The sequence below is a fragment of the Anser cygnoides genome, chromosome 13 (genome assembly GCF_040182565.1).
Source record: "Anser cygnoides isolate HZ-2024a breed goose chromosome 13, Taihu_goose_T2T_genome, whole genome shotgun sequence".
Lineage (NCBI taxonomy): Eukaryota > Metazoa > Chordata > Aves > Anseriformes > Anatidae > Anser > Anser cygnoides.
Genome location: NC_089885.1, coordinates 9,428,064 through 9,440,818, shown reverse-complemented (window position 1 = coordinate 9,440,818; position 12,755 = coordinate 9,428,064). Strand labels below are relative to the sequence as shown.

At 39.1% G+C, this 12,755-nt stretch overlaps 1 protein-coding gene across 1 annotated transcript in view; it reads right to left on the bottom strand.

Annotated features, from left to right (window-relative positions):
• Positions 1–12,755, bottom strand: part of LOC106037701 (uncharacterized) — a 479,206-nt gene that overhangs the window by 432,271 nt on the left and 34,180 nt on the right. Inside the window, exon 3 of the transcript XR_010834890.1 lies at positions 10,689–10,764. The gene's annotated coding sequence lies outside the window, so the exon portion shown is untranslated. The remainder of the gene's footprint in view (positions 1–10,688; positions 10,765–12,755) is intronic.

Genomic DNA, 12,755 nt, shown 5'->3' with positions numbered 1-12,755 from the left:
CTTTGGTATATCAATTAAGTCAAAACTCCACTTTGTTTAGTTTCTCCTCATCACAGAAAATTCAAATATATCAGAAGTGTCTCTAGCACATCTTTCTTTACATTTCCTTCTAAAACATAGGAGCTTTTCTCTTGAGACACTACTCTTCCTTGTTTCATGGCCAACAAAACTCGATGTTCTTCATCTAAACCGTTCTCATTTGGAAAAACAAAATAAAGAAGTTGACTGCTCATGGAAAGCATCAAACTATGGCAAAGTCAGACTTGAATTTATACAAAAGGTTTTTGGCTTAAAGAGCAAAGACAGGAGCTAATAGTGTAATAGAGTAACTTAGGTTCCAGCACCCCTGTACATATTATTTCACAGCTTTACTTGGGAGGCACAGGGCATCATGGAAAGTCTATCCACACCATAAAGTATGATGTAAAGAAGAGTATCAGGAATTACCCGCACATGGAACCACCATAATATTTCCAAAATAAAGTTTTCTATGTTCTGATGCTTTGTCATTATTCAGGTTGTAAACAAATCTTTTCTCCTTGTCCCCCAAATTTATGTTTTGGGTTTTTTTCTTTTCTTTATTTGATGAAAGCTTCCAAAGTAGAAGGGACATTCACACCATTGCAGCAAAGCTTCCAAGTCTTGCTGGGCAGGTGGTGAGCCACTGGAGATACCCAGCAAGATGACACATTGAGCTTTGTGCAATGTGCAGTTGCAGACATCCATTACGGATGAGCACACAGTGCTTCACAAAGCACAGCCCCCCAGGATGCTGTGTTTGTCTCACAAGCATCAGTATCCAGAGAGAAAAAGAGGTCTTTCAAAAGCAGGCAACAAAACCACACGGTTGAAGTGAGCCTTTACAATCTAGCAGTTAAACTCACACCCTGAATTTGTGACGTACTCCAAAACCCCCAGGCTCTGCAGGACTCAGAGAAGGAATTTAAAAGTTGAACCCCCAATGTCCCAACTCTATGAGCCCTAAACAGGGCTTTCGTGGTGCTGTTTCTGCACACGATGTTGACAGTGGAATTTGAAATAAACAAAAAGACAAAAGAAAAAGCGCTCCCACTTTGACAAATTCAAAATTAATTCTGTTCCTGAACAGGAAAAGTTTTCAGAGCTCAGATCTCATGGGATGGGAAGGGCATTTTCCCACCCATTTCTACTTCTGATGGCATATAATCTAATGCGTGGATGTATTATAATACTGTCTTAAAGCACTGCTTTTAGTTAAGCCAAACGTGATGAATGCTGAAACAAGTGTATTACCTTGTTTGTTTCATCTTGTTTGCAGAAAGGCTTAAAAGAATTCCTCTCTGGACGAGGATTTACTGTTCCTCCTACATACATCTGCAATCACATCCCCTGCAAGAGCTGACACATCTACTTACGCCAATAGCTTTACTTCCAAAATCATTCTGATTTTCAAACTTTTAGTAGCTTGTAAAACTGACCTATAACGAGATTTTTTGCTACATATCAGGAGATTTTCTGCCTGTATTAATGAATCTCTCTACCATTCTGTACCATTATGGTAAAGACACTTTGAAAATTTCCTTTTCTTACAGAAATTTTAACTCTTTTCCATCTTTAGACAAAAAATAATAATAATAATAATTCCTTTTTTCAAATTACTCAAAAGATTTTAAAGCAGTTGTAATCCTATACATGCAAAGAACCCACAACATACCATGCATCTCAAAACAAACATCTAGAATGGAAAAGAAAAGGTCCTTCAAGATTACAAGCAGGGTTAAACAACGCAGATTCTGCCACCTGTCTGGATATAGCTCAAAGATCAGCCCAGCACTACTCAGACACAGCAATGCAAGTCTGTCACCTAGAAATACTGGTTCAATGAAGGAAATAAAACTAAAATTACCCTTCCAGCCTGGTGACAGCCTAGAAGTTGTACCTTTCAAAGTCAGTACCTCCTGCTGTTTTATTTTTATTCTGTAAACATCAAAGGGAACTTCAAGAACACACAAGACCCCCTCCACAGTTTACACAAGTTTTTAAAATAAAGAAACAATACAAACTCATTCTCCACAGAGAGCCATTTAAGTGTGCCAGCTTTTTGTTTGTTTTGTTTTGTTTTCTCTTTTCTTAAAACTAATGCATTATTCTTAAAAATTTCTCCATTGTCATTGGACTTGCATCATTGCACAGCACAACAGAGACACCATCATGTACCAAAACACATGATAGAAGTTACAGGTGGACTGCACGTCTGGTCACGCAACATGGCAGAGACAAACAGCAGAGACTCCAGCCCCTGGCCCGACACCACCTCCAGCAACAGGGCCATGCCAACAAGACAAAAGCTGGGGGCAGAGCAGGGCACTGCCACTTTCTGCCCGCGATCCCCACACATGGGGATGTCCCTGACAGGTCCAGACAGCGCCGCACTGCTGTGTTTGTGTCATGGAGAAGGTGGCGCAGGCCAAAACACTGCATTGCCAGTGCACCGCAGGGACACTGCGAGACCTGGGGGCAAGGCTCCTCTGATCAGCCAGGAGCTGCCAGTCTACAGCCCATGGCAGCAGGCTTTGGAAGAATGAGCCCAAGTGGTTAAACGCTAATTTCTACCTCTTTCTACTTCACCCACGTATACATCAAATAAAACACCCAAGCTTTTTTTTTTTTTTCTTTAAAACAACTTCCCTTTGCCTGGGTATGCAATTGCTAATAAAATAGACAACAGACCTATTAATTCCTCATTAGAAAATATCTAATTTTGACAATCCAAAAAGAGTAGTGCATTTTCATAGTTAAGTAATTTTCAGCTAGTACATAGTAGAAAAAAAAAAAGTAAAAAAAAAAAAAAAAAAGTATTACTCTCTTCTTGGAGAGAAAATCTAAATATAAAAGAAATCTGTTGTGTGGTATAATAGAAGCTGATCTACCTCCTCAGCAGAGCTTCAACCACTTCAAAAATGTGGCATTTGCATAAGAATATCTTCAACGGCAATTAAGTACCTTGTGAGTTTCTACATATAATATGGCAGTATTAATGAATTCACACCACCGTTAATGCAAAATGGTAAAAGTTTTAAAGAAATATATTAGAATAACCTGTGAGAAAGGAGTCCAGGAATGCTTCTGAAGAAATTAAGATAACAACTTAGACCAAAAAATTGCTCCCCTTCTCCCCACAATTAACCTGTGATTTCACATAGAGAGGGCATTTAGATACACAATGGGAGAAACGTATCTACTACATTCAAAATACACAGGGTGCAGAAAATTGAGTTATATCAAAAAGCGGCTGCCTCACAAGGGTCTGGACTGGCAGAGTTTACAGCAGCTAATGCAATTCTCTGAGCAGTCAAGGCAATGACACTCAGAGTCTCACCCATCTCATCACTCGTGGGTATATTCCACAAACTGCCAAAGAGTTTAATAAAGGATACCCACAGAAAATGTATCCCTACTCAAGAGAGGGTCCATTGACAGTCTCTCATCTCTTTCCAAAATGCAACCAGTAGTCTCTTCATATGTGACCTGACCTTTCATTAAATTAAGTACTAAAATTTCTGCCTGCACCATGTGATCAGACATCTGTTTGCAGACACCATGCACCAAGAATAAAGTAGCCTGCTGTGCATGTGGCAGAAAAGGCACACAAGCAAAGTGTAGAGCCTAGCACCTCAATTCTTACTGCAGCCAGAATCTCTAAGTTTTAAATGAGGAGGAGAGTATTTTATTCCTGATGCTACTATAAATTAAGAGAGTTTGGCATGGAAAAAATCACTACCATAAAAAATTATTGCCATTTATTTTAAAAAATGATTTAAAATGATTTTTCTAATTTCAATTTAGAATTATCTTACATCTTAAAAAGAAAGAAAATGTAGCAGTTACAAGCATTCCCTAATTTCCAGGTTTCTTGTTTACTTTAATTTTTAGTGTGGATGACAAAAAGAACAACACAAAATTAAGCAATGTGCTTTCCTGTGTAAGGACAGTATTTAAAGATGAGTGGCATAAATCAAGATTCTCCTCTTCTGTGAGAAATGGAAAAAATATATTCCCTTCCCAATTCCTGTGCATACTTCAGCTCCCTCCACTGACAGAAGCAGGAAGATGTGGCACTGCCGACCTCAGACTTGAGTCACAGCATGTCTTTTTATTGCACTACAGTAGCTAAAGAAAGCACGTGCTGCTAAAATAGCCTTTGGAAAAACATCTTAGCATATGGAGTTTGTCTGGCATAGGCTTTACTAAACATCCACTTCAGAAGGTGCCTGTGGCAGGAGTACACAGTGTTCCAGTTAAGCCAGAAGTAACCTTTCAAGTAGCAAATCTAACCCCCACATTAGCTGGACAAGGAGAAAACCACGAATTGTCCCAAAGATGAGGAAAGAAGTGGCCTTCTCCTCCCTATTCCATTTCCTGAATCAAGAGCAAGAAAAGGGATAAAAGGGAATTTAAGTCTTTGTGCTTCATATGTGAAATACAGTTAGTTATCCAGCAGATCTGCAGCTTACAACCCCCTTGATCTGCTTTCCTGCATGTCTTCTGCCCACATACTGCAGTATCACTGATGGTCTGTGAACTGTCCCTGGCCATGGTAACAGGCACACAAGGAAGGCACAGCAGCACGGGGGGCTGAGAGGGGAGAGCCATCGAGCAAAAATGATGCCAGAGGAAGAGAACAACAAAGAGGTAAGAGATTGTTTGATTTAGATACATATTTGAAGAAGACCCAGGAGAGTGCTGAAAATAGTTGAAGAATCAGAGAGCGTTTAGAAGTGGGAAACAGGCTTCAATTTCACCTCAATGAGCTAGCTCAGGGGAAGCACGATAAAACATTACACTCATTGCAGAGCAAGGCAAGCCGTGCCCACACATAACATGTCCGCTGCGGCAGGCCAATTTGTCCCAGACTTTTCAAATGTCACACTGCCTTCTCCTGACCCTACAGACCACAGTCCCACCGCACCAGAAACAGCAGCAGGACAAGTTTAGGACAAGTTCAGTCTGCTTTGCTCACCCCACCTCGAGCATGGGGAGTAAGGGGACTGATCTTCCCATGTACATATGGGGAAGCAAGGAGGAAGGCCTTTGTAATGCTTTGCAAGAAACCTACAGCTTTTAGCCTTCGGTACAGCACAGCAGGACAGCTATGTCTCTGTCACTGGTACAGCTCTCAAGCACTGCTTGGAGCCTCGCAACCCCATCCTGTAGCAGGAATGTGGCAAAGCGTGGGGCTTTGGGGCCCTTTGGAAGGGGGAAAGGCCCAGCAGGGCCTGTACAAGGCCACAGCCAGCACCCGGGCAGCTGGGCCCATGTGGAGCAGCAGTCCCCCAGCAGGGACTGGGAAAGCTCAGAGCCACCCAGTGCCTCCTTGAAATCCACAGATGCCCCCCAGATATGAGCTTGGATGAGATTCAAACATGGCTCATTGTTTCATAGGCATAACTCACAGCTACGACGGTTTGGGTTGCAAACAGGCCTTTCAGATCCCAGGAAAGACTGCGTGAACGTCATAAACGTAAAGGCAAAGATGAATTTAAGTCTTCCGTGATTCAAATCTATTCCCTGCAGGAATTCTCCATAGGGCATTCTCCAGACTGGGTGCTGGGACTAAAGGTAACCTCACTGCTAGTGAAAATCTTGAAATGACACCATAGCATTAAAAAATAATAATAATAAAAATAAAACACAAAAGCTTTATAGAACTGAGGCAGTTTTTGGCATAAAGTCTTAGATATACTTGTACCAAGAAAAAACATTTGTTACATAAAATCATTTCCCCTTCTCTTTAACCAGAGTGGGGGAAGGGATGCTTAAAATATAACTCAAATAGCTTAAAACATAGCTCGTACTTCCAGTGCTCATTACCAGAATTATACATTTCATGTCTGGGTGTACAGTACAGTGGATGGAATTTTTTTCCTACTTCCTGCAAAACAACATTTGCTTATTCAACTGCCTTTTAGCAATGGGTATAATCATAATCCCAAGTGACATATGCAGTGATAGCAACTGACTACTTACTCTCTCTGCAGCACTTTATTTCCAGAGATGCTGTGTTTAATTAGCTCTACGGTAGTCAGAGGAGCAAACAGGTCACCTTTGTGTCAAATCTCTGATAGTCATCTTCCTCACTGACACCCCCATTGCCTTCATTTATTTTACTGTTCTGCTTTTGTTTTGCATGCTACAAGTAAGGTCATTAGTGTCAGATAGCATTTTTTGTGTTACGTTCCTGAATAGCTGCAGTCTGGAGAAGGGGATGAAATAAACAGTGAACTCCAATGTACATAGTCTGTGCGAGGGAATGAAAACGGAATTCAAATTCCATGTTCAAAATGAATGTCACCTGAATTCTCTGAACAGATGATGTCATAACTGTTGCAAAACATTGACAGTTAAGAACAAGTGTGAATTTCATTTTTGCCTGGATTCCGAAATCTGCAAGGTTACCCAAAGCCACCTTCTCCTGTACCAACACATGTTTCTTGTTCTGGAAATAGAGACTGTTTTTGCCATGTACTGTGAGAATCTGTCATTGGACCAGCATTCCTGCAGTGCCAAAAGACTACGCCAAAATCTTGAAAATAGACCTGCCACAAACGCTGAGTCACAGGGAAGCATATACAAGAGGCAATTACATGCACAATACTGTTCTTTGATACTCCAGATGAAACAGAGTAAGCAGACAGGCGGAGGGGAATGGATTTCCAAATTTAAGCCATGCATCAGACGCAGAACTGCTTACTTCTGCTCTTTGTAATCACTGACATTGTGGCGAGGCCCAAGTGACTCAGCTCCAATCTGGCATATGGCCAGGGTCATGTATCCTTGCCGGTCTTTCTGCCGGCTGATTTTCTAATTTAGATAGCATTCCTTTTGGCAGTTCTCTTATACATTGGGGATCCACCTGAGAAGCCATTACTGTTTTGAAATCAGCTGTCATTCTTGAAAGAAATGTTTTATAATGCTTGGGGTCATTTCAATTCACCAATGTCTTTTTCAGATTCAGCATTACAGACCATGATAGGCGTGTCCCACCTTACAGTTTGATTTCACTAACTGTATATTGTGTAAAGTAAGTTTAATAAATATTTATAAAAACAGCTGAGACAGGTGTGCAAATATTTCTCATTTTGATTACTTTTTCAAGTGCATTTATAGGTTTGTCATTCTTCGAAATAAACAACCAACCTCAGCTGCTTTTCTAGACAGATCTCCACTGATCACGCTCATGCTGGCCCACATATCTCTATTTATCCATTGAAAAGTAACTGCACAGGCTGTAGCAAATTCGAACTGCTCCTGCAGTGCCTAATATGCCTCATTTAGTAGGTTATACCTGAAACCTTTTCAAAAATCCAGCAAAACTTCCTTCTCAGATGATGCTATGACCCTTTTATATGCTGGTCAGTGAACCATCTCCTGCAAAATTTCCTGAACTTGTTTTGTTTTCATTTTCCTATCAAGAAAGGTCAGTCTATCTGCCCTGTGTTTATTTATCATTTGAGTCCTTCCTTCCAGAAGCTCTTTGAAGCTCTGTTTGTTCTACTGTCATAAAACACAATCATGTCTGTATTTCTCACTGTAAAATAAAGTAGTTTTTTTCTCCTTTGTATAATGGTAAGAACCACCATATTTCTTCCTATGAAGGCTGTATCTTGCAACATCGTTAGGGTGTTTCTTTTCTGAAAGAGAGCTAATGCATGGCACATCTGATAAAAGCTGTATTGGACTACTGCTGTATGTGCCTTGATCAGTACCCAAGGACTCTGGCCTCTTCCAACACATTGAAATTTATACGTAAGATAAATTAAGGCAGGAACCCAGGGACTCCTTCTCTTAAGATAGGAGATTAAAGGAAAGTAGAAGGTAAGGGAGCTTTAAAAGGGATTAAGTCAGATAATGAACTTCCTGTGCACTAGCAATCCTATAACACGATGTCTTTGAACCATCATGGTTGCTTTTTTCAAATCCTTCCAGGTCATGTAGGCTGATGTGATATGTATAAGGAAATGTCCCTTTATGATGATCCACAATAAGTATAAATCATTCCAGCTCAGGCTCAGATAGCCTTAATGCAGGCAAAATTCTAGAAAATCATTCTTAGAGTTCTGGTAGTTCTTGCTTTGCTAAGGAAAAAGGCAGTGATTGCACACAGCCATCGTATTTAACTACACCAGAAAAGAAAATCTGCAACACCATCTCTTTGAGTATTTCAACACTAGCCAGAAAGAGTGACAAAATTCATATAGCAGCCTCAGAAGTTTGATGAATTAGTCCAGATGATATTGGGGCTGTAACTTTACACTACAGACAACAGACAAACCATAAAATTTAAAATTATTTATACAAATATTGTAGGAAGACCCACTTTATACAGTCAATGCAGTAAAAATGTACTCCTCTAAAAAAGACTACCTAACATGGAGCGTCAGGGAGTGCAAGTGAGATGAGCAAACAATTTAAATTAGCAGCTGTTGTGCTTCATTCTTAGTTGAAAGTAATTGTACCACTGACTACCAAGGAGGGAGAAGCCAAGCCGAATACACTCACATTTACAGACACCTTACCAAAATTTCTTAATGCCATCAGGGGAAGTGGTGACATATTTAAACATAAAATGCATTTTGTTTACAAGCTTGGTGGGGTCAAACGGTTTCAGCAATTGTTTAATGTTTTTCAGTTCAAGCTCTAGCTACAATCAGAAACATTATTCGGTATTTGAATCTTGCTGTTCCTAACATTTTAGAGATGCTATTTTACATTTTGTATGTTTAACCTTCCACTCTACAAATGATTCACCACTTGGCAGGCCAATTTATAATAAGTATAAAAAGTATGGTTTTTAAATTCTGCTTTTTTCCTGTTCTATTTAGAAACAGTCCATTATGAAACATGTTTTTCCTTTAAGGAGTGAAATTTAAAGTAAGGCATAAATTGTATTAAACTGAATTTCCAAGGTTCTCTTTCTTATTGTGGTGTACTTGCAAATCAAGCTACAACTGTTGTCAAAATCTGCCCAGTCATACTTCCCAGACACTTGCCCCAAGCCAGTAGGTTTAAAGTTAAGCAAGATAAATGCATGTATTTACATTCAAGTCACTTGAGAACTGATGATTTATTTCAGAAGAGCAGATCCAGTCAGTTCTACAGTGCTGGAAGTTGTCCTTCCAGCCCGATTCAAATAAAGATTTTTTAATTATTATTTATTTTGTAGGTTGGTTTTTCTAAATTTTGGGTGCAAGGTATGTTTTGTATATAGGAACAGCAACTATGTAATTGGCAGTCATTTGTCACTGGTAATACTTTCCAGAGAATCAACATGTTGCAGTAGCCAAAGTGTCAAACCAGGACCCAAAAGCCAGTTTTTTCCTCCTGGCTGTTTCATAATAATTGAAAACGCAGTTACCCATCACATCTGCAACAATTCCCCAGGGTGGCATGGTAAAGTCTTGTCCAGAAAGAATGACAACTAATTGGACAGAGATTGCAAAAGCACTTAGGCATAGAGGACTCTGTCCCTCTGCCCCAACACAGATTAAGCTAGTTAAAGAAAATATCAAATATACGGGAGTATTTTTCCCACAGGAGTGGGAAAAAAAAAATAAGTATGTTTTGGTCAGTATTTTATAGAAGGTTCACATTACATCCAGTCAAGGTCTGGACATCCTCTCCTCTCACATTCATGTGAATTTACTTGATTTACTACATAACTTACTCTAGAAGGGCACTTCTCTTATAATCTAAAGTTCTGGCAATTGCCCCTGATTGTTGACCCACAAAACTGTCTTTAAATTAAGTGTTAACATGGTGAACTGTTGTGTGATATGTAACTGTCTTTAGGGCCCAGGAGTAGAAATGAATTGAGATGAAGAAGAGAGCAGTGATCTGCCAAGCACTATTTCTCTGCTAGGAAATGGGGTCAGGGCTTCTTTTACTGCATATCTATATAGTGCCTCACATGATGAGGCACTGGCCTGTGGCTGGGACACTCAGCAGGGCTGAAATTAATATATATGTATATATTTCATAGATTTCATAGAACATCTCTTAAAATCAGAGATGAAAGATAATAACGTTTTCATAGAATCATCACTTACAATCAGAGATGTTCCAAATACAGCTCCAGCTAAGATCCAGATCAGAGCAGTGCATTTCCTCTTATAGATTCTTGTGATTTGAAACCACTGTGATCATGTAGCCTAACTTCCAGAAAAGAAAATGTCTGCTGCTCATTCCCACATCAATAGCATGTACCCAGAATTTCAGACCTTTAGTAATGGGACAATATTTTTTGAGTGACTGATTGACCTCAGCACATCAGGATGGGACAGAAAAATGCCCAAGGATATGATTTTATATTCCAAGACATACAAGCATGTCAGATCTTGAGCATGTGCATTAATTTTGTACTTTACCAAATGGAAAATAGAAGCAAGGAGGCTTGAAAAAAACTATGCTTCATTCTTTGAGTTTTTTTTCTATTTTAGACTGACTTATTGCAGTCTATTTGAATACAAAAATGTTGAGCAAAGCTTGATGAGCCAAGGATCACTGCAGAGATAAGGTGGTTAGGAAAAAGTCAATTTAAAAAAAAAAAAAAAAAAGAATTAAAAGAGATTAAAGTAATTACTTTCAAATTGTCCAGGTCATATTAAGGCCTCATCCTACACCTTCTCCTGAAATAATTTGCTGTGTTTTACCTCAATTTGCACGCCTGCAGAAGCTAGTGGATTGAGGCACTCAGCAGATTTCTTCTGTTATCCCCATGATAAATATCTGAAAATGGCAGTGAGAAAACAGAGAGCATCAGTATTATAATTAACATCCATACATACAAGATAAAACTTGTAGTTATTTTTTTTTCTTTTTAATCAATTGTTCTTTTTCATGAATACTGTTCATACGTACATATGTGTACATACATTTGTTTATAAAATAGCAGACCAATACTGTCTCCTTCCTTTCTTTATAGTAAAGTACCTATGAACAAGTTACTTTTGACATGCATGTGTTATAGCAGATGGCAAGTATTATTATTATCCAGACACTTGTAACAGTTACGGGAAGGAAAAAACAGCAACTTTAGTTCATTATGGAAATACAGAATACAGAATGTGATACTCCATGAGGCAAAGCTTCCTGAATATTTAAGTGTCTTGAGGTGACTTTATAAATTAGAGTATGAGCTGCCAGATTCCCAGCTACTCTAACTCCAACTTCCCAACTACTCTACTCCAACTAAAGTTTGCAGTACTGCATGCCCTAGGTAACTGGGAGCTTCGGGGGCACCAAAAGGGCATTGGGGAGCACCAAAACCCAACTGAAGGGTGCTGGGAGTCTCCAGAATGTACACATTGAGGTTTGGGAGAAATCAAAAGCCACGGGGAAAACTAGGGGAGCATCAAAAAACACATGAAAGGCTCCACAGGAGCACTGAAAGACAAGCTGAAAAAAGCAAATGCATAATATTGCTTAAAATCTCTGGAAAGATAATATTTTATATAAAAATAGCCTGATAATAAGCTGTTTAATATCTGGGGCTACTTGAGGCATTTGAATGATCTTTCTACTTTCCATTTTATTTATGTAAAAGCTCTTGGAGGGAGAAAAATGTTTCGAAACAGGGTACAATTTTCATACAATATGTCTGGCTGAGAAGTCTAGAGAAATTTTTTCTCATATTCTATATAAAACACTGCAGAATTTCACTGAAGATTCTTGAATTAACATGAAGTTGATATTCACTGTGATAAGGTACTTTTTTTTTTTTACAGAAGAGATGAAATAGGCTGCATTTTAGAGCTTTAAAAAAAAAAAAGAGACATCACCAATTTCTTATCCTTAAGTCTTAACACGTTACAGGTATTACAGTTATTATGCATAGAGACTTAATTCTTATCATGTTTACCACAAGATGAATCATAGGTCATTTCGCTTAAGCGTTTTGATTTCTACCAGGGATATCAAATTCATTTCCAGTTAGCACTATGATACATCGCAGGATCTTGCAACACAAGACCAGGTCCAAAAGCACAACCATATCCAGAGCTGTACCTGACTGTACTCAGTACTCGTGCGTACACCAAAATTATATCTGGGAAGACATTTTTTGCATGAGGGGAGACAAAGTTTGGATTTTACTTCATGGGCATCTCTAATCTCAGCCATATTGGGGAGGTTGGTGCATAATTTACACAGAAACCTGATCAGGACATGCTAACCCTCCTGCATATGGCTATGAAGGTCAATAGGAGGCATTGTTGATGGAAGTGGAAAATAGCCCAGAGCAGGCTTCTGATGCCCAGGGACACGGGAATACTCCTCCAGGTACCCAAATGAATCCACCGTAAAATTTCATTGATACTTAGAAGTCTCCAACAGTGCAGTGGAATTTGGTTCTGTGCATTTCTTTTCTCAAAAAACAAAAGGAAAGTTTAGTGGAAACAGTCTATGACATAATTAACATTTCACAAGACTGGTAACATTAAAGGGCTTTGTATTTTTAGTGGTTCAATAAACAAAAGATTCTCTTTGAGTTTCCTGGGAGCTCTTGGTTATCAATCCAAAGCTGAGTTAAATTAGAAGTGATTGGGAGCTGTTACCATCTGTTGAGTGTGTGGTGACTTGTGCTTCATGAGTTAATATGTTTTAGCAGACAGATGGGCAGAAATGTACATGCCTTAGTCATTCAGCACCCTTGTTAGCAATCTAGATAGAGAGATCAGGAACATGGAAGGCATAGGAGTGAATTTCTCTGTAATTCCATG